Below are 21,176 nucleotides of genomic sequence, written 5' to 3' on the forward strand. Positions count from 1 at the left end.
TGCCTGTGCATGCTGCCGCAGTTTGGGGGCATTCATGAGCGCGACCAAGCGGACGGGGCTGTCATGAATCACGCCTTTACTTATATCTCGTCGATGCCTTCCAGCGGGCCGTCATGAAATAGGACACTCCAGAGGTTGTGTGTGTGGGTGTTGACGGATTGAGGTGACGGATCCTCGTATCAGAGGATGCAGGGGGAATCAGCATCAGGGACATGCTGGGCCCCTGATTCAGCCCGGGAAAAAGAGTTGTAGAGGCCCTCATTGCGCGCTATAGAGAGAGATCTCTCCCTCTATAGCGCTGCTGCTACTCAAAGATTTGCCATGTCAGATCATGACAAGTGACAAGCCAGTGGGACAATTACATGAGTTATATTTCGTCATTGTCGGGTGGAAACCTTGTATGTCCAAAACCATTTTAAAAATGATTTAAACTAGTGAAAACAGCCGATCTACAAGCACACAACGCCTCGCACCGCGAGGCGTTGTGTGCTTGTGTGACGGCCAGTGTTGGGCAATATTACTTAGGAGAGTAATCGTTACTTATTACTTATTACTCCTTGGAAAAAGTAATAATATTATATTACTTATTACTTGGAATCAAGAGTAATATGTAATATATTAAGTTATATTACTTTTTTTTTTTTTTTTTTTTTTTACCTGCAAAATCTGTTTAGCCAGCTCCTTTTAGAACTGAATCCAATTTATTGGAACAATAAGAGTCTCTGGGATGCGATTAAAGACATTATAATTGCAGGCTTTGTAATTAATTAATCTCAATTAATCACATTTTAATCACACATCAATATTTGACCTGGGAACAGTTAGAAACTTTTTTAATGGATTTTATCAATTAATAATTAAGACATATAATATATAACCCAACAAAACATTGCTTATTTTTTATTACATTTAAAACTCTCAGCTCTGTTGAAGACCCCTGCCTATATTATCCTTAAATAATAGGCTACATATTTTCTTTTCTGCCTAAAAAGTGTAGGCTATTTTAGACGTGAGGTGCAGGGGCTCTGGGTGTTCCCACTAAGGAAAGTAGGCTTTCAACTCCCTAAAACCGTCTATTTCGATGAGTAGTTTTACATTTTATAACAGACATGAGGCTTATTGGGCTCAGACAGTGGAGGCTACGCTAACTGGCTATTAGTGGCTAACAGCAGCAACTCAGTCCACAGTGGTCCACGGTGGTCCCGCTGAGCTCCGCGGACGGTCCGCGGCGGACCCCCGCAAGGGACCCCTCCGCGGCGGACCCCCGCGGACCCCTCCGTGGCCGAGAGGAGTGCTTGTAGATTGTAAATGTCCCATCCATGTAAGCGCGTCGCACGCTGATGCTCGCTCTGTGACTGTGACAGGCAGCGCAGCGCTGACACTGCCACACTGGTCCATGCACTGGTCTTGGTCAGAGCCGTATAATGGAGAGTTGCGTCACTCCCGTTCACTTCATGGGGCCAGGTCTTCTACGCACACATCTATTGGCGTATAGTGACAAACGGCGAACCGGAAGTTTACAAAATGCATTGAAGTCTATGAGGTGTAAAGTGACAATGAACCACGTGACCAGCGCTGTTTCTGACCCCGCAGTGGCAGGACTCTCTGATTAGACGGCTCTGGTCTTGGTCTCATGACATAAGCAACGTCATAACTGTGCGCACTGCGCAAATGACTGATCTACAAGCTACATCGCATCTCTGTAGAAGTGTAGATGTATGTTGATGTCTTGTAGATCTGTTCTTTTTCTGCAATCGGCTAAAATGGCTAGTAACGGAGTAGCGAGGCTTTTTTTTGCGGAGTAAAGCGTTATATATTACCATTTTTTTTAGAGTAATACCTTATATTACTCGTTACTGGAAAAAGTAATAATATTACAGTAATATATTATTAGTAATTCGTTACTGCCCAACACTGGTGACGGCCTTGTATGATGAAGCAGGGCTTTGCGAAAAAATGTATCAATTTGAAACTTGGAGATACGAGGTTTCTGCCCGACAGTGACGATTTACTTTGTTGGCCGCCCAGGCCTCAAAATGGAATGAAAGCTGCCATTTTATTTATTTTTCTTTCCTAATGGCCGGCCTGGACCGGCTGGGAATGAACCGGCCGTTCGGGAGTTGTCCCGCTTTTCCCAATGGCCAGCACGTCCCTGATTAGCATGAATGCTCAGATAAACGTATCAATCTCTTCTCATGGGCAGCTCGCTCTATAGTCGTCTACGCTCCCTGGACGCATGACCCCCTCCCCCCACCCACCCCGCTTGCTGGCTCCTAACATAAACACATGGCACTCGTCCAGAGAGAGATGCACGAGATGATGGCGTTGACATGAAACACACAGACAGTATAGATACTGAGCTGTATGGGAATGGCTCTGCAAAAGTTCCTGCGGCTCCGGCCACCACTCCCCTGAGGTGGGGTGTGAAATTTGGTAGTAGTAGTAGTAGGTAGTATTTTTTATTGTCCTAAAATATTGTCTATATACATACATTCATGAATCCACCTGCTGACCGGCTGTCAGAATTGAGCAATTTCTTTTATAGGGAATAAACGTTTGGGTCCCATTAACTATACTATACAAACTTTTACCCCCTATAAAAAAGAATGCTCAATTGACAGCCGGTAGCAGGTGGTTTCATGAATTTATGTATATAGACAATACTTTAGACCGATAAAAAAGACTATACACCAATTTCACACTTTAGCCAAAAAAGGCCCCTTGGTAGCCAGACTTCGCGTTCATCCAGATAGACACATGAGATGATGAAGTCCACATGGAACGTGGACGAATGTCGGCAGATGGAAACGTTGACTTCAAGCATACAGTGTGTGGCAGCCAGGGAGAGATTGAATGTGGCCCAAGTAGGGCACAGTAATTTGATCAGTTCATTTGTTTACAGATTATGAATGTGCAGATTGTATAAGCTTTCAGATGACATCTTACACGTTGAAATCTGAGAGGCACAAGGACTTCAAACTCTCTCTGTGGAGTGTGGACATTCTTACCAGATTGTCTCTGGATTGAGGCTAATAATTGATCAAGATACTGTATGGCTGCTATATGCAGACATATCTTTGTTTCTTTTTGTCCACCCTTTTCTAAATTTAGAGTAGGCAATATTTATTGAGGAAAAAATAAATGCTGCTAATCATTCCAAAGAGCTTCATACCCTGTATTAAACTGTATATAACGACACAATGCGACATAGCTCTGTTTACACAATGCTGTACCCCCTCCAACTGTATTATGTTCCCCCTTTTCAACGTTTTTTATCATGTTTTGACACTTTCTTTGGCAATGTAAACATATGTTTTCCCATGCCAATAAAGCTCCTTTGAATTGAATTGAATTGACAGCTCAAAGCAAACTGCAGTCACATGTAGCAATGAATAATAGCTGTTGAGTTATTATTTACGAAGCATCGCATGCTGGATGAGTAGCGTGAACATGAATAGCAAGAACATGAACATGAATGGTAATCACTTCCCTTCTTCCCTGCCCTAATTGCTTGTAATGAGCCCACACGACTAATTACAACGTATGTTCAGCTCTGCACGCATGACAATTGGGTGTGTGAGTTTGAGTGTGTGCGTGCCAGTGTGTGTCTGTGTGTGTGTGTGTGTGTGTGTTTGCATGGGCGAGTGTGTGTGTGTATCTGTGCGTGCGTTTGTGCAAGACACCATTGGAAACCATTTTGTCATTGTCGGGCAAAAACCTTGTATCTCCAAGTTTCAAATTTGTAAAAGTAAAGCCCTGCTTCATCATAGGCCGTCGCACAAAAGTAGTCTCGCACTGCGAGGCATTGTGTGCTTGTGTTTTCACTAGTTTAAATCATTTTTAAAATCATAAATACAAACAAACGGTTTTGGACATACAAGGTTTCCACCCGACAAAGACGATTTGCTTAAATAAATAATATTCAAATACAGTCATTATTGGCCTACTGAAGACTTCTCACACACTGGTGCACATGAAACGCGCGACATTTGCGTTGAGGCCCCCATGGGGGACAAGACAGGATGAAAGCAAGAAACATGAGAGAGATGCAGGATCTTTCCACTTCAGCACCATGGACAGCAACAAAACAAACTACTGCCTAGGAACAAAGAGGAAAAGACACTGATGCGTTATTTTGGCACCACGGCTATGCACCATGACACTTTGGGTGGCAAAACTCGCACCGGAAGTTTGATGAATAACATTACATTAGAGTCTATAAGAGCCAGCTGGACAGCTCATGAACAAAAAAAAATATTCTGAATGATACCTTTATAAAATACTAATATATATATATATATATATATATAATATAAAAGAACATTTTTCACAAATTGTTTTCTTCTGTGTTGCTTTTCGGTGTGTACGCTGTATAACATTATCCACAACTTTCCAACATCCCATCGTGGCGCAGCCGAGAGTGATCTCTACAAGCTCACAATGGTTGCATCTGTGACGCGACGTGAGCTTGTATGTCTGCTGTTAACCGGAAGTGTCTCGCAGATAATGCTCCAGTAAATTCTTGCGGAAACAGGTGGATAGAGGTATCTAAAGAGCCCAAAGTACGTTTCTGAACTAGCTAGTATCGCAAGACTCTCCACCATTCCCTGTCTGGAATCCAAATCTTGCGATAGCTCCGAGACAGAAAACTATACCTGCCGCTGTTTAGCTGCATCGATAACATTATGTACTGTGCACATCGAAAAGAAAGTGATTGTAAAAATACCTGTGCCGTTTCTTCTTTTATATTCCTGGAGCGATTATACTACAAAGGTCTCTATCGTTCAGAATTATTTGAGCGTCTTTTCCTTATCTCTGTTTTTCCAAGGCTACTGCTGGCAGTGTTTTTCTCCACAGAAACCCCTCCCCCCTAGTGGCAAAAAAAAAAAAGAGAAAAACATCTGGGGACTCATTACTGCTGCAGTGGTTCTTGAACCTTTTCTGGATCCATCCATCCATCCATCCATCCATCCATCCATCCATCCATCCATCCATACAGTGGCGTCAGTTCAGAAAAAGCTAAGGTATGGCAACATGAATAGTGTCTTGCACGCGCGCAAAGCACCAGTCATGTTGCCATACCTTAGCAACAGGCATGATACATTTATTTTAAGAAGTACATTTTATTTTTTCCCCCAGTTTCTAGGTTTCTTGGGCTGGATATGGCAGCCTGGAACGGTTGTTCAAGTGCAGCTAAACTTGGCATGTTAGTAAACGTGCCACAATTAACATTAATGAATTGCACCTTGTCCAGCTGACCTGCGGAACCTGGAAATATAGCATGTTGTCAAGATGGAGAGAATACAAGTAAGGAGAATATTATTATAATACCTTGTTAAAGTGACCATAAGGTAACAGTTCCAACGTGAGGTTTCCAGTCTTCCCTTTCCAGAGCACCATTAATGACTCCTGGGTGATCCCGAGGCGTTCCCAGGGCAGTGTGGAGATATAACGCCTCCGTCTGGTCCTTGGTCTGTTACGGGGTCTGGGCCTCTTCCCAGTGGGACGTGCGACAATAGCAGTGCGACAATAGTAGTACAATGTGCCACAAGGCACGAAGTGGATAGGTAATAGTAGTACAATGTCAATACATTGACATATTAGCTTGAATCAGCAGATATCCACAACTTTCCAACGTCCCATCATGCATTGCGCAGAAGGTGTACGGCAGCTTCCGGCGCCGCAGCCGAGTGTGATCTACAAGCTCACAACGGTTGCTTCTGCGACGCGACGTGAGCTTGTATGTCTGCTGTTAACCGGAAGTGTCCCACAGATAATGCTACAGTAAATTCTCGCGGAAACAGGTGGATAGGATTACAAGTATTTGAGCCTATGCCAGAGAAGGTGAAGGCGGTGCCATGGCATTGGTCCATGAATGTTAACCTGGTGAAAAATACTATGCCTAAACCTAACCCTGACCCTAACCTCAGTAAAACTATGCCTAAACCTAACCCTAAAACCTAACCCTAACCAAAGTAGGACTAATGAGATGTAGGACTAATGAGATGTAGGACTTATGGGCAGTCCCCGTGAAGGCTGGGATGGAGGAAGCAGCAGCAGATCCGAAGCTTCAGGTCAAAGACAAGCAGAGTGCAAGAGCTTTACTGAGCGAGAGCTCTGATTGGATTAGACAGTATGATGTAATGATTAACAGATCTGTGAATGAGGAGTAGGAAAGGACTCATTTGATTGATTGATTGATTGATTGATTGATTGATTGATTGATTGATTGATTGATTGATTGATTGATTGAATCATTTATTTGGACAAAAACATGAATAAAATTGACAAGTACAGACAACACAGCATTGCAGCACAGGCCGGTTAAACATCCAGTCCAAAAAAAAAAACATCCCATTTTTAGTTGTTTAACCCTGTCGTCTACATTTAGCCACCCTAGGCTGGCAAAGTGTGTGGGAGAAACGTGGGTCATGGGCCCCAGGTTAAGAAGTAGTCTAATCAGTGTATTTTTGTCACGTGTCCTGCATAAACTAATGCTATGCTTCATTTATAGTGTGATTGATGCAGCAGTGCTGAGCGCATCCACAGCAGCAGATGTGTCAAGGTGTCAGTCAGAAGTTATGGCGTGTGGACGTATGCTCTGTGGATCAATATGTGAACCAAATCCATCATTCTGCACACACCCAGGGAACTCTCTGATCTCTGCCTTGCAGGTGTCAACAATATGTCCGCACACTGACTAATGTGTCCATGCAAGACTCGGTTTTACACACATAATGTTCTTATTTTGACCATCAGACCCAATTACTGAATGTCAAATCTCCAGGTTTTCTTCAGGATATTTATGGCACTGATTTACTAAGACAAATACTAAGCCTGATATACAGTATTATAGACCATAGAGTCCAATGGTACTGGTGGTGTTTTATTCAAGGACCCTTACCGGTCCAACTTGGTTCCATGTGTACTCTCTCAGAGTTACTGTACATACCTGTCATTCAGGGCTAGTGTTTCTGGTCATATTATTGTCCACTAATTTTTTTTTTATGTCCGTGGGATTTATATTTTGACAAAAATGTCCACCGCGTCAAACCAGCATGCGATGACACCTGGTAGGGCTGTGTATGACTTGCAACAGCCCTGGTCCAGAGTGTTAGCGAGGTCTCTAGGCAAAGGCAGTTTGGAGTTGTTGAAAGTCTATTCTCCTGGGTGGGAATCTGTAGGGGGCACTGTGGAGTAAACCCAATTTTTCATCTGCCCAAAAAGTATGTACAGTATTTTACAGAGAAGGTGGGCTGCTGAGAGGCTTCCCACCCGGGAGAATAGGCTTTCAACAACTCTAAACTGCCTTTGTTTAGGTGAAGTAGTTTTGTTTATTTTTTACTATAGTGTTTTTCCACACTAGGGGCCCTATTATGATCCAGGTCCTATGCCTTATGCCTTAACTTCTTTGCCTTTTTTTACTATTTTGTTTTTGTTTTTTAAATATTTCAAATAGCTGATCTGCAAGTTCACAACGTGCAGATGTAGATCAGCATTTGAAGTATTTAAAAATGTATTTTTCAAAATAGTAAAAAAAAGGTAAAGAAGTTAAGGCATAAGGCATAAGACCTGGATCATAATAGGGCCCTAGGTGTGGGAAAAATCACACCTAGCGTCAAGTTAGCTGTGCTATTTATGATAGGGTCCATTGGCTTAGGCGAAGCTTGGCAATGGGCGTACAACAAACTTTGTGCCAAGATGTAGGCCAGATGTAGGCCAGATGTAGGCCAGATGTAGACCAGATGTAGGCCAGATGTAGACCAGATAGGCCAGATGTAGGCCAGATGTAGGCAAATGTAGGCCACGCTTCAGAGCCCGGACAAAGCTAGATGTTGGAGCTTAGCTCCTTCCAGGAGCAAAACACAAAAAGTTAAGTGATGTTCTGTGTCTGCTGGACAAAACGTAACAGTCCATCTCTGTCCATCATGTGATCACATGTCACTTCCTTCTGGCAGACTGTCAGTCCAGTCCACCTCCACCTGTCACCGTGACAACTCCTCCGAGACCCCCCCCCCCCCCCCCCCCCACTTGACCTCTCTAATGGAAACCCCTCAACGACCACTGGTGGTCCCCAGACCACTGCTTAAGAACTTATTCTTCCAGATGTGGCAGCAAAGGCAGCTCCACACTATTAGTGTGGTATGATGTGTACTTCCGTAGGATTTTTGTGCCAAATTTGCAGATCCTGGTTCTATAGAGTCCAAACTATGAGAAAATGATGGGTGCCAACTTTTCCGGACCCCCGCCCCCTTTCTGGGGGTCATCTAGTTTGGGACCCTCCCAGAACAGTACGCCAGCCAGTTAATGTCCAATTTTCTTAATATTAAGATTGTTTTGTAGGTTTTAAAACATTCTGAGTTCATTTATTACACTTTTGAAGCAGACAGAATAACCTTTCTGACTTTTGGTTGGGGTCTTTCCTCACCTGGGACCCCCCAGACGTACACCTGTGCCTATCTCAGTAATCGCTCTGCTCCTGCTCCAGAAAAATGTCATATTAGATCATAATTGAATAAATGTTTTTGTAGCTGGGCTCTAAAAACAAAAATGAGTAGTAGGCAAATACCAGGGGTCTTCCACAGGGGCTTCGGGACCCCTAGGGGGTCCTCAGTGTTACTACATAGTGTACTTCTAATGATTTTTTTGGCTGAACTTTAATTTTTTACTGATTTGGCTTTTATAGGGACCAAACTGTGAGAAAATGATGAGTGTCAGATTTTCCTGACCCCTGCCCTTTTTCTGGGGGGTCATCTATTTTAGGACCTCACAAAACAGTATGCCAGCCAGTTAATGTCCAATTTATAATATTAGAGCTGTTTTGAAGGTTTTAAAACATTCTAAGTTCATATATTGCACTTTTGAAGCAGCCAGAATAACCTTTCTGACTTTTCCATCCATTTTCTTCAATTGGTGGAAGCTCAGGGCAATTTGTCAGGTATAATTTATACTGCATTGTGACGTAGTTGGCATGGAGGATATGTGGTAGTAGTGCAGCTCCAAGTTCTTTGACTGAAATCCCACCCCATTACCCTGCATTATCACAGATGCAGGGTTGTTGGACCAAAGTGCTCCAATGACGCCAATGTTGATGGAAATAAGTAAGCCTTGCCCAGCCCTGTGGCTCATAGGGCAGGAGTCTATGTCCTGTTTCTGTGAGGCAGCTTGATGTACATTAAGTACCCCTGGACAGTGGACATGATAATAGTTTGTCACAGGGACATACCCCAATCCAGCCTTTGATGCTGAGGTCATACATTCAAGATGTATGACAAGATGACTGTGTGTGTGTGTGTGTGTGTGTGTGTGTGTGTGTGTGTGTGTGTGTGTGAGTGTGAGTGTGAGTGTGAGTGTGTGTGTGTGTGTGTGTGTGTGTGTGTGTGTGTGTGTGTGTGTGTGTGTGTATGTTAAATCGACATGTTGTTCTGTTCTGCTTGTCCGCTCTGACATCACACTCTGACTTCACTGTGATGGCACACTAACAGAATCCCTTTTATGACCATATATGGAGTTCCTTGATGTCTTCAATATTAAGCCCATATCTAACAGGACTTCATATGGGAATATGAAGTCCTGCCACACTAACAGAATCCATATATGGCCAAGACAGATGGCCAAGACAGCCCATATCTGTGACTGTGTGGCTGGTTCTATAGGGATCTCCATGTATGGGCATAAAAGGGTATGATGTCAGTTGTCATAGACATCATAGGACTTTCACATAACAAATAACTGAGTCAGCATGTTTGGGCTCTCATAGCATATCTCCATATACAGTACATGGATCTCCATATATGGGTACCAGGGGTCTCCATATATGGGTAACTGGTCCGATATACATCACTGGCCAGATGGCAAAGAATTGGCGCCCTGAGGCATCTTACTAGTAAATAATACTGAGTGAGAATACTAATACAGTTTCTAATATTATTCAAAAATAGATAGCAAATTGCAGAACTGGTTGCAAGAATATGGCCAAAACTGAAATAGCCATTTGGCTGGCCCCCTGTAGTAACTCTGAGGACACCTGGGGGTCCCGGACCCCCTTTGGAAGACCCCTGGTATTAGCTACTACAGGTACAAAAGCTTTTATGCTTCAATTATGATCTAATTTGACACTGTTCTGGAGAAGGAGCAGAGCAAGGACTGTATTGAGTACTGAGATAGGCTCAGGGGTCATTACGGGGGTCCCAGATGAGGAAAGACCCCCACCAAAAGATGGAAAGGTTATTCTGGCTGCTTCAAAAGAGCAATATATGAACTTGTTTTAAAATCTTCAAAACAACTCTATTATGGAAATTGGACATTAACTGGCTGGCATACTGTTCTGTAGGGGTGTAACAATATAGTAACTGTATCGAAATATCGTTTTTAACTTAAAAAATCGAAGTAAATCGAAATGAAAACAGCTAAAATCGAATCGTATCGTTTTATTTTGTATCGTATCGAATCGGCAGTGCAAAAAATCGATTGTATCGATACTACCTACTTGGGCATTGTATTTAGCATTTTTAAGAAGAACATTTTTAAAGGAGGGGTTTAATTACTTTTCCTTTCCATATAGCTACACTGGTCTATCGATAAATGTGTGTAATCTCTGGGTTCATGTCAAGGTGCAGGTTTATCAATATACAATGTCCATGTATTTGGCTGTTTACTTATTTATATCCATAATAATACATGTTTCCCTTAAAAACCTGCACTATCCACACCTTTCACACAGATTTAATGTCTTTGCTAAATAGTTACTATATCGATTTTAAATCATTGAATCGAATCGTATCGTAACGCCATTAATGAACCAATATCGTCCATGTATCGTATCGTCAACCATGTATCGTGATATGTATCGAATCGCTATTAAAATGTATCGTTACACCCCTACTGTTCTGGCATACTGTTCTGCGTCCTAAAATAGATGACCCCCCCAGAAAGGGGGCAGGGGTCAAGAAAATCTGACACCCATCATTTTCTGAAAATGTGGTCCCTATAAAAGCCAAAGCAGTAAAAAATACATTTTAGCAAATAAATCCTTAGAAGTACACTTCGTATCACACTTGTAGTAACTTTGAGGACCCCCAGGGGTCCCGAACCCCCTGTTGAAGACCCCTGGTATTTGTTACTACTTATTTTTGTTTTCAGAAAAAAACCTTTATGCTTCAATTATGATCTAATATGACATTGTTCTGGAGCAGGAGCAGAGCGAGTACTGACATAGGCACAGGGGTCCGTCTAGGGGGTCCCAGGTGAGGAAAGACCCCAACCAAAAGTTAGAAAGCTTATTCTGGCTGCTTCAAAAGTGTAATAAATGAACTCAGAATGTTTTAAAACCTACAAAACAACCCTAATATTAAGAAAATTGGACATTAACTGGCTGGCATACTGTTCTGGGAGGTCCCAAACTAGATGACCCCCAGAAAGGGGCGGGGGTCCGGAAAAGTTGGCACCCATCATTTTCTCATAGTTTGGACTCTATAGAACCAGGATCTGCAAAAAAATCAATTTTGGCACAAAAATCCTACGGGAGCTGTTTTGTGGACGCATCGTGACACATTATATCACACAGTGTTCATTTGACCCGGTGTACGAATGCAGGAGTGGGATACATGCATTAGTCATAAACAAATCATTGTTGTCGGGTAGAAACCTTGTATGTCCGTTTGTTTTGTATTTATCAAAGCACACAACTAGTGAAAATTGTTGATGTACAAGCACACAACGCCTTTGTGCGACAGCCTTGTGTGATGAAGCAGGGCTTTACTTTACGAAAAGAAACTCTTGAAAACAAATTTGGAGATACAAGGTTTCTGCCCGACAGTGACGAAATAGTCTTCAAGATGCATAAAGTTTTCCAGTAAGTTTTAAATTGCATTCTCTAATTGACTTGGCCACTCTCCACTTTAAATAATGTGCAGCAAACATAATCCTTATGTGTGCTGACTGCTGACAATGTTCCAACACCACTGCCGACGCCAAGCAATGAATTAACAACAACAACAAACTGATTTTCTATCATTTGAAAGGCAGAATTGTCATGCTCTATCCCAGTGGTTCTCAACCTGTGGGCTGGGACCCCAGGGGGGTCCCCAAATAATTTTGGGGGGTCCCCAGATGATTAACTTAATGTTGCAACATTGTTTTCTCACTCAACGGTAAACAAACCAACATAAAGTTTAAGTGTATATCTGCACATTTCTAGTGACAATTTAAGGACTTTTAATACCTCTAAAATGACAAATTAAACATTGTCCAAATTGTCAAATATTACTGTAGAGGCAGAGATTGTGAAAGTAGCCTATCTACATGCTCACAGCGCCTCAAGTTGCGATGTAGATCGGCTATTTTCACAATAGAACCGTGTTATACAAAATGTAATGCTCGTCAGGGTGGGGGGGTCAACAGTTAAACTATGATTATGTTGTCGGTCGCAGCTTGAAAAGGTTGAAACCACTGCTCTATCTCAGGAGTTCCCAAACTGTTTAGCTTGAGACCCAAAAGATACATTTTATGTCTCCCCGTATAGCCAAACTTTGTTTTATTATTATTAAGGGAATGTCTTTGATTATTATTCATTTATTTTATTCATGACCTTCTTACGGGTCCATTTTGTTACATTTGAACACTCTCAGAGTCACACTAAATGAACACTAGAGGATTGTACTGTGTACAGCAGCAGACAGAGACAGACAGACAAAATCGAATTATTGCTTTTTTTTTCCATTACAGCCTCATTAAAAAAAACAAGAGCGTTTTCTAAGCCTGATAATTAGTTGGAAGAGACAAGTGCATTCATTTGACCCAATGATTCACGTCTACTCTGTGTTCGAGTAATGGTTACACAGGCAGTGGTGTAGATGAACTAAGTACATTTACTCAAGTACTGCACTCAAGAACAATTTTGAGGTACTTAACTGAATTGTCTAGTTTTTATTTGTTGGCGAAATTGTCAATAGGCCTATATTTAGTCATAGTTTTAGTCATCATTACTTAGTCTTTCTTTAGTTTTTATTTAGTTTCCGTCAATGCAAGCTTTTCATCGGGGGGGGGGACTGGGCATCTGGCATACCAGGCATATGCCTATACAAGTGGGCCTGTGGGCCAGTGGGCCATTTTTAGGCTGGGTGGCCACTAAGTGTAGAGGGCCAATCCTTCTTGCACAGGCCCACAGAGTAGAGAGATCACATGATTGGCCCACTGACTCTTCTATCATCTAAAAAACAGCCTATTAGCCCAATCACAAGCTACTGTGGCCCAGGAGTCCCCATAACATATAACAGCTCATACAAGCCCACAACGTGTCGCTGCCTCGACACGTTGTGGGCTTATAGATCTTCTATGATCGGTTCACGCCGGTTGTGGTTGGCCGGTCTGGTCCAAGATGCCAAGGCTGAATTTGTGTCCCAGTCCGGCCCTGAAGAAAGAGATACTCAACATCTCCCCTCGTAGTTTTAGTCAACGAAATCAACACACCTGTATAAGTTATATTGTACTCTACCATACAGATTGTAAAAGTTATATTGTACTCTACCATACATATTGAATACGTTATATTGTACTCTACCATACAGATTGTATAAGTTATATTGTACTCTACCATACAGATTGTAAAAGTTATATTGTACTCTACCATACAGATTGTATAAGTTATATTGTATTAACATACTCTACCATACAGATTGTATAAGTTATATTGTATTAACATACACACTAAAAACGGCTGGGTTGAAAATAACCCGATCTGGGTTGTATTATAACCCACCCCTGGGTAACTATTGGACCTACCCAACAGTAGTAAATCTTACACAGCAAAATGGGTAGGTCCTTTCTACCCAGCACCGTAGTAAGATATTCTACCACATCTGGGTAGAATTTTGTACTCTCTGGGTCAACCACTATTATTTAGTATATATTTTATCCACATGTGGGAAGTATATTTTACTCATCGTAAATGACCATGCTTATATTATTTAACATTAACATAAGATAAGATTTGTTTCAGGGTTTTTTCTCAGATAATTTGTTCCAAGTATAGCAATATCAACATAAAGGTACATAATTGTAAATTATGCAACAATGTTGAAAAGCCATAATCAGAGAAATTTAAAGTAGATCAACTTTATCATGAGTTCTTCTCTTTCAGAACAGCAGGGGGAGGGAGCTCAAGCATAAGCTAGCAGCCTAGCAGTTACGGTTAGGGTTATGGCTCAAAAACTGACAAATGAAATTCTGACATATGACAGTCAGCTTGCCAAGGCAGACATATGGATATGATACATTTAGCATTTTTTGCTACCAAAAGCTTAGAAAATATCCCTGAAAACCTAGAGAAATGCTTTTCCCAGCATGCTTTGCATACCAGGTGACCAGCTTAAGTTTAAAACTACCCATACTGAGTAAAACAATTTTACTCAGCAGCTGGGTAATGTATGAGCTGTACAAAACAACCCATTATACATACAAACACCATTATAATAACCCATAATGGGTAAACCATTTTTTACTCAGATTTTGGGTAGATGAATCTACCCAGCAGTTTTTAGTGTGTACTCTACCATACAGATTGTATAAGTTATATTGTATTAACATACTCTACCATACAGATTGTATAAGTTATATTGTATTAACATACTCTACCATACAGATTGTATAAGTTATGTATTAACATACTCTACCATACATATTGTATACGTTATATTGTATTAACATACTCTACCATACAGATTGTATAAGTTATATTGTATTAACATACTCTACCATACAGATTGTATAAGTTATATTGTATTAACATGCTCTACCATACAGATTGTATAAGTTATATTGTATTAACATACTCTACCATACAGATTGTATAAGTTATATTGTATTAACATACTCTACCATACAGATTGTATAAGTTATATTGTATTAACATACTCTACCATACAGATTGTATAAGTTATATTGTATTAACATACTCTGCCACAATGTCATTGTATTCACCAAAGGTTATAGAATATGAGTACTTCTCCCACTGTACAAAGTAGGGTTCCATGTTTGCCATGCTTTGCACGTCCCATTAGATTTATTTTCTTTTTTTAACAAATTATGTGAGTGAGACACTTTAATGGCATGGAGTTTAATGTTCACCGCTTCTGGCATTTATTGCAAGTGATTTGCATCAATAACAATAAAAATGTAGCAATGTATTTTTCTTTGTTCATTGGAGTGTCAGTTTGCCCTTGAGAATAAAGTTCTAATTCTATTGTCATCCTAGGGACCATAATGTTGTGCTTAAAAATGTAATAAATAAATAAACAATAGAAAACACCATACAACCTATAACCAACCCATGTCTGGTGTCCTTTCTGTCCACAAGGATTGATAGTTTTCATCGTCCTTTAAATTGATGAATAAAGACATTTGAAAGCAACTTGTGAAATGGGGCATCCTGCATAATGCATACGTTTATTATCAGCATACAGGACCACGTATTTCTACATGTGGTTTTGCAACTTCTCCGAGTACTTCTTCCACCACTTGCATTATGGAGTCATGTGATCATGTAGGCGTGGTCTTATGGAGTCATGTGATCAGGTGGCCGGGGTCATGTGATCAGTGAGGACTTGGAGTGGATCACAGAAGCCTCAGGTAGTCCTTTCTATTGATATGCAGTGCTGACACATCTTTTACTCTGTGTGTGTGTGTGTGTGTGTGTGTGTGTGTGTGTGTGTGTGTGTGTGTGCGTGTGCGTGTGTGTGTGTGTGTGTGTGTGTGTGTGAATGGGTGAATGTACTCTACTGTAATGCACAGTCTCTGTAAAGCACCTTGGATAAATGTGCTATATCAATGCACCATTTATAATTCACACACACACACACACACACACACACACACACACACACACACACACACACACACACACACACACACACACACACCTACACACACACACTACATTTGAAATGGGGCTATATGGCTGTGGGGCTTATTTGGTTATAATTCATTTCCCATCCTGAAAATGTAGATCGGCTATTTTTGGTATAAATGAAAAAGAGCAGACCAAGTACCAAGTACCAAAAGTAAATTGGGTTTTTTCCTTTAACTATAAGGACTGGCTGAGGTCTACCCACCAGACTGTTGACTCCGCGATATGCAAATGATCTCGTCATACAGTCTGGGAGACGGAAGTTCTCATGATGAGTGCCCGGTTAAAGCGGAAGTGAAGCCTCCTCCCCACTTCCGTTTCATTTTTAACATTGTGCACATTTATCAATCCTAATATAAATAAAAATCATTTAAGCATATTTAGCTCGCTGCTTATCAGAAATGACATTTTAAAATATATTTTCATGAACGGAAATGCCAGCTTCCATTACTCGCCGTTCAGGAGCTGTAGTTCCAGACTCAGAGATTGTGGAATAGTTGTCTGGCTACGCAAGACTACGCATTTCCCAATCCCGCGCTGCGTCCAGTGGGCCTGAGTTTGGAGGTGATGCCTTGGTCCGCCATTTCTCCCCTTCCCGGGTGAAGGTCGTGTGGGCATTTAGAGGCATAGCCAGGGACATGCTGGGCCCCTGATTCAGCCCGGGAAAAAGAGTTGGAGAGGCCCTCATAGATCTCTCTCTATAGCGCTGCTGCTGCTCAAAGATTTGCCATTTCAGATCATGACAAGTGACAAGCCAGTGGGCCAATTACATGATCGTTTGTTTTGTATTTTATAATTTTAAAAATGATTTAACCTGGTGAAAACAGCCGATCTACAGTGCTTGTAGATCAGCTGTTTTCACTACTTTTGTGCGACGGCCTTGTATGATGAAGCAGGGCTTTGCTTTGCGAAAACATTTACAAATTTGAAACTTGGAGATACAAGGTTTCTGCCCGACAGTGACGATTTACTTTGTTGGCGGCCCAGCCCCCCAAATGGAACGAAGGCCGACATTTTATTTTAAATGTATTCCTAATGGCCGGCCTGTACCGGCCGGGAATGAACCAGCCGTTCGGGAGTTGTCCCGCTTTTCCCAATGGCCAGCACGTCCCTGGGCATAGCGCTGGTGGTTAACCTCTTGTTCTCAAGTTCGGCAGCCGAGCACCTCAGCACTTGGTTCAGGTGTATTTTCCTTGAAAAGTCACTTTAAATATGCTCTGAAGGCCATAGAGTTCTCACTCTGTGTCTGAGCTTGTGTGTGTCTTGCATTCCTTTATTTTGGAGTGCCGCTTTTTGCACTTCAGTGGTATTTGAACCTAGTTATATTTATACCTGTGCACACATTGCCAAAACAAAAAAAGGCTTCCAAAGGAAGCCTTTTTTGGCATCTTTGGCTCAGGTCACCCCTGAAAATAGCGTGTTTCTTCCACAGCACACCTGAAATACATTCTTACTTTAAAGCACTCCATATTCATATGTTATATGGTGTTCTGTGTTCCATGTCCAGGCCAGTCTGTGATGTCATCTCCAAATTTGGGTACTGTAGTGATGTCAGTCAGTGGGCATTGTTGATGTCAGTTGGGCAACACTATTGAGTGATGTCAGCATGAAAGACAGTCGGACGTGGACAGTGGACGGACGGATGGACGGACAGACGGACAGACAGACAGACAGACAGACAGACAGACAGACAGACAGACAGACAGACAGACAGACAGATAGACAGACAGACATTAGGTAAATTAATAGTTAGATAAGGGGTTAAACTGAAGTGATATTGATGAATTCCAAATATCATCAAAGGGCACCCACTTTGAGAAACCCTTACTTAAATGTCCTTATAGTTAAAGGACAACTCCACACTAATGTCTAGGCTACTTTTCCTACTTCCTACCCAAATGACTGTCCATGGGGTCTATTAAGTAGAAATTCCCCTGGTGTCCAGTTTCCCCAGCAGAACCCAGCAGCTCTCATAGCATAGAGTGGAGCCTATAAGCCTATCACTTTTACACTATATATTTTCAGATCTCTTTTTTCATGGGTGTGTTACCAGACACACACAAACACATCCATGCCTTGGTTGTCCCACAGGAGCCTCCACAGTCTCATAAATCATGTTTTGGTGTGAGCCCACGGCACAACCGCATGCCAATCAAAGTGACTGTACTGGCCAATCATAGCACGTCTTTTCCGGGATTTGGCAAAACACATAACAGCATAACATCTGTTTAGCAGAGTGTGGCGGCTCGTGTGGGACAACGGCGGCATGGATGTGTTTGTAATGACAACTAGAAACACATTCATGTAAAATAAATCACTTTTGACCACAACAAATAGTGTAAAAGCGATATGCTTATGGGCTCCACTCTATGCTATGAGGGCTGCTGGGTTCTGCTGGGGAAACTGGACAACAGGGGCGTTTCTGCCTAATAGACCCCATGGACAGACTTTTGGGATCAATATAAGTAGGAAAATGAGCCTATAGATGTCATTGCGTGTGTAGTTGTCCTTGAATACTGCGCAGCAGTCATTATGCCCTGTTAGGAAAACCCATTGACAGTCACATTTTGCATATTAGTGCATGTGTCATTTCCATTATAGGCAACTCTGCTTCTCACTGTTGGGGTCCGAGGACCACCAGGGTTCAAAATGGATCCTTAACTCTCAAATAGCTGGAACGCGCCCAAGTCGCGTTAGATTTTAACCACTTTAACCATTATTTTATGCTTTAACTATTGAAAAATAGCAGATATACAAGCTCACAGCGCGGCACCGAGTGCCGCGCTGCGAGCTTGTAGATCTGCTATTTTTGAAAAATCGTGAAAATGTGTGCACGTCTTTGAATATCTTTGACCCGATCTTTGACCCGACTTCTATATCCTTCCTCTAAATCATGCTGTTCTCAAACCTTTTCATGTCAAGGACCCCCAAAATTACAGGTATTTGGCCACCGACCCCCATCTCAAAATATGTTGTTCCAGGGACCCCCAGAAGCAAATATTTGATTTACAAATGTTCGCTTTTAAATAGATACATTCAACGACGTGCAAAGAAAAATCATGATTTTTCAAAAATAGCAGATCTACAAGCTTGCAGCGCGGCACCGAGTGCGAGCTTGTAGATCTGCTATTTTTCAATGGTAAAAGTAGTCAATAATCCTAGGCCTAAATGGGTTAAAGCAGGGTTTCTCAGAGTGGGTCCCAGGGCACCCTAGGGTGCTGTGATGCAAGTCCAGGGGAGCCTCAGAATACTTTGATAATATTTGATATAAAATATCTCTGCTGTCGGGCCGAAACCTCCTAACTCCAAAATGTCCATTTTCGGGAAAATGAGCTCAAGTTAGGAGGTTTTGACCGAAGGGCTTTTTACTATACTGTCATTGGTTCAATATTGTTTTAACCAACACACAGACGTAAAGGGTGTTCAATATAGCACATATTTATGAAAAAAAGAGAGGGCCAATCAGGTGGAGTTGGTTGGTTTGGCAGAAAGTGTTGAGTTAGGAGGTTTTGTCCCAAGCACTATTGGTTAAATATTATTTTAACACTCAGATGTAAAGGGTGTTCAATAGCCCTGATGTGTAAAATCAAAACCCTCAAAAATGGAGTTAAGAGGTTTTGGCCAGACGGTGACGATATATTTAATCAATATCACTTAACCACTTAGTAAAACTAACCTGCGTTCTTCTTTGATCTGCACACCCAAATCTCTACAACAAAATCACTATAGGCTATATTTTAATACATTATTGCTTTGATATTAAAAAGAAAATGTGCATTGTAGTTTGTACTTTTGAGTAGTCTACTTAACTACCATACTTTAACTCAAATACACATTTGCACTTTCACTTGTATTGATTATTGATTGATTGATTGATTGATTGATTGAATACTTTAGCAGTTTGCATAGGAAAAGCGCAAGACAGTAGGCCTATAGTTCAGACAGTAGGCCTACAGTTCAGACAGTAGGCCTACAGTTCAGACAGTAGGCCTACAGTTCAGATATACAGAATAGGATTTAAACCCAAGAAAGTTTACATTGGGGTCCTTCATTTGTATTGGCTATTTGTATTAGCTACTAAATATAGTAGAGTAACGTTTGACCAGGAATAGAAAAGCCTCCCCTACAACAGTGGTCATCAACCTTTTCAGGCCGGGACCCCCAAAATAATCATATTTTAACTGGGGACCCCCCACCCTGACGAGCACTACGAGTTGAGGCATTACATTTTGTATAACATGGTTCTATTGTGAAAATAGCAGATCTACATGCTCACAATGCCTCGCGTTGAGCATGTATTGTCCTACAATACATTTGATTGATTGATTGATTGATTGATTGATTGATTGATTGATTGATTGATTCATTCATTCATTCATTCATTCATTCATTGAAGTATGTATTAGAGGTTTGCATAGGGAACGGTACAGTTTCATGACACCCACTGGTACAAGGTCAACTAAAAGGAAACCCAGGTATGCCAAGGCTTATTTCCATTGAGATCCTTCTCTTTAACTCATAGAACATTGAACCAGCCTATTTGGAGTTCAGTAGGCCTATAGGCTTCTTTTATATCCACCATCAACTGGCTGTTGGGAGCATCTATAGCTCTGACCCATCCTCCTTCTAACGCTATCTGGGAGGAGATCATATCCTGACAGAGTAATAATGAACACGTGACGTCATCTTGACATCACTAACCTAATTCCAGGGTTAGTCATTTGAGGATGTGCCACGTCAGCGAAACGTTCCACCACACATTCATTTGAACCATGTGTAACTTCATTTAGGCTAGCTCTCACTATTATATGCACTATAGGCTATCACTCAGGAATCAGGATTTTACAGTTTAAATGCTTCCGTTGCGAGTGCAAGGCAGCGCCTGTCTGGAAAAGCCATGGATAATTGCTTACACCTCCATCGCGGGAGCGCGCGCACGCACACACACACACACGGGCATCTCCACCACTCCCTCTGCTCTATCATTCATGCGCGTGTGATGCATGCATGCATGCACGCACGCACGTGCGCGGCGTAGTGTTTGATATTAACGGCAGGCAGGTGGATGGATGAAGAGCTAAAACAAGCCAGACGCTTGTAAAAGACGCTCCCCGTTCCAAGCCCCTGATTGGTCGCTAGCTTCCTATACAGGAGGAGAGTGTGTGCGTGGATCTACCGACGGGAACTTTACGTTTAAAGACCGCTTCATTAATCATGCGTTATATTTCCAGGGCATAATAATAACGTCAGCCCTGTTGTTGGCGGCGGCTCT

General features: G+C 41.7%; 1 protein-coding gene across 1 annotated transcript in view; it reads left to right on the forward strand.

The window, feature by feature from the left end:
* The window catches only part of kcnq3 (potassium voltage-gated channel, KQT-like subfamily, member 3), a gene marked incomplete at both ends in the record, with an annotated part of 256,289 nt that overhangs the window by 13,271 nt on the left and 221,842 nt on the right, over positions 1-21,176 (forward strand). The gene's annotated exons all lie outside the window — the stretch shown is intronic.

Source organism: Nannobrachium achirus, assembly GCF_963921795.1.
Source record: "Nannobrachium achirus genome assembly, chromosome: 5".
Taxonomy (NCBI): Eukaryota; Metazoa; Chordata; class Actinopteri; order Myctophiformes; family Myctophidae; genus Nannobrachium; species Nannobrachium achirus.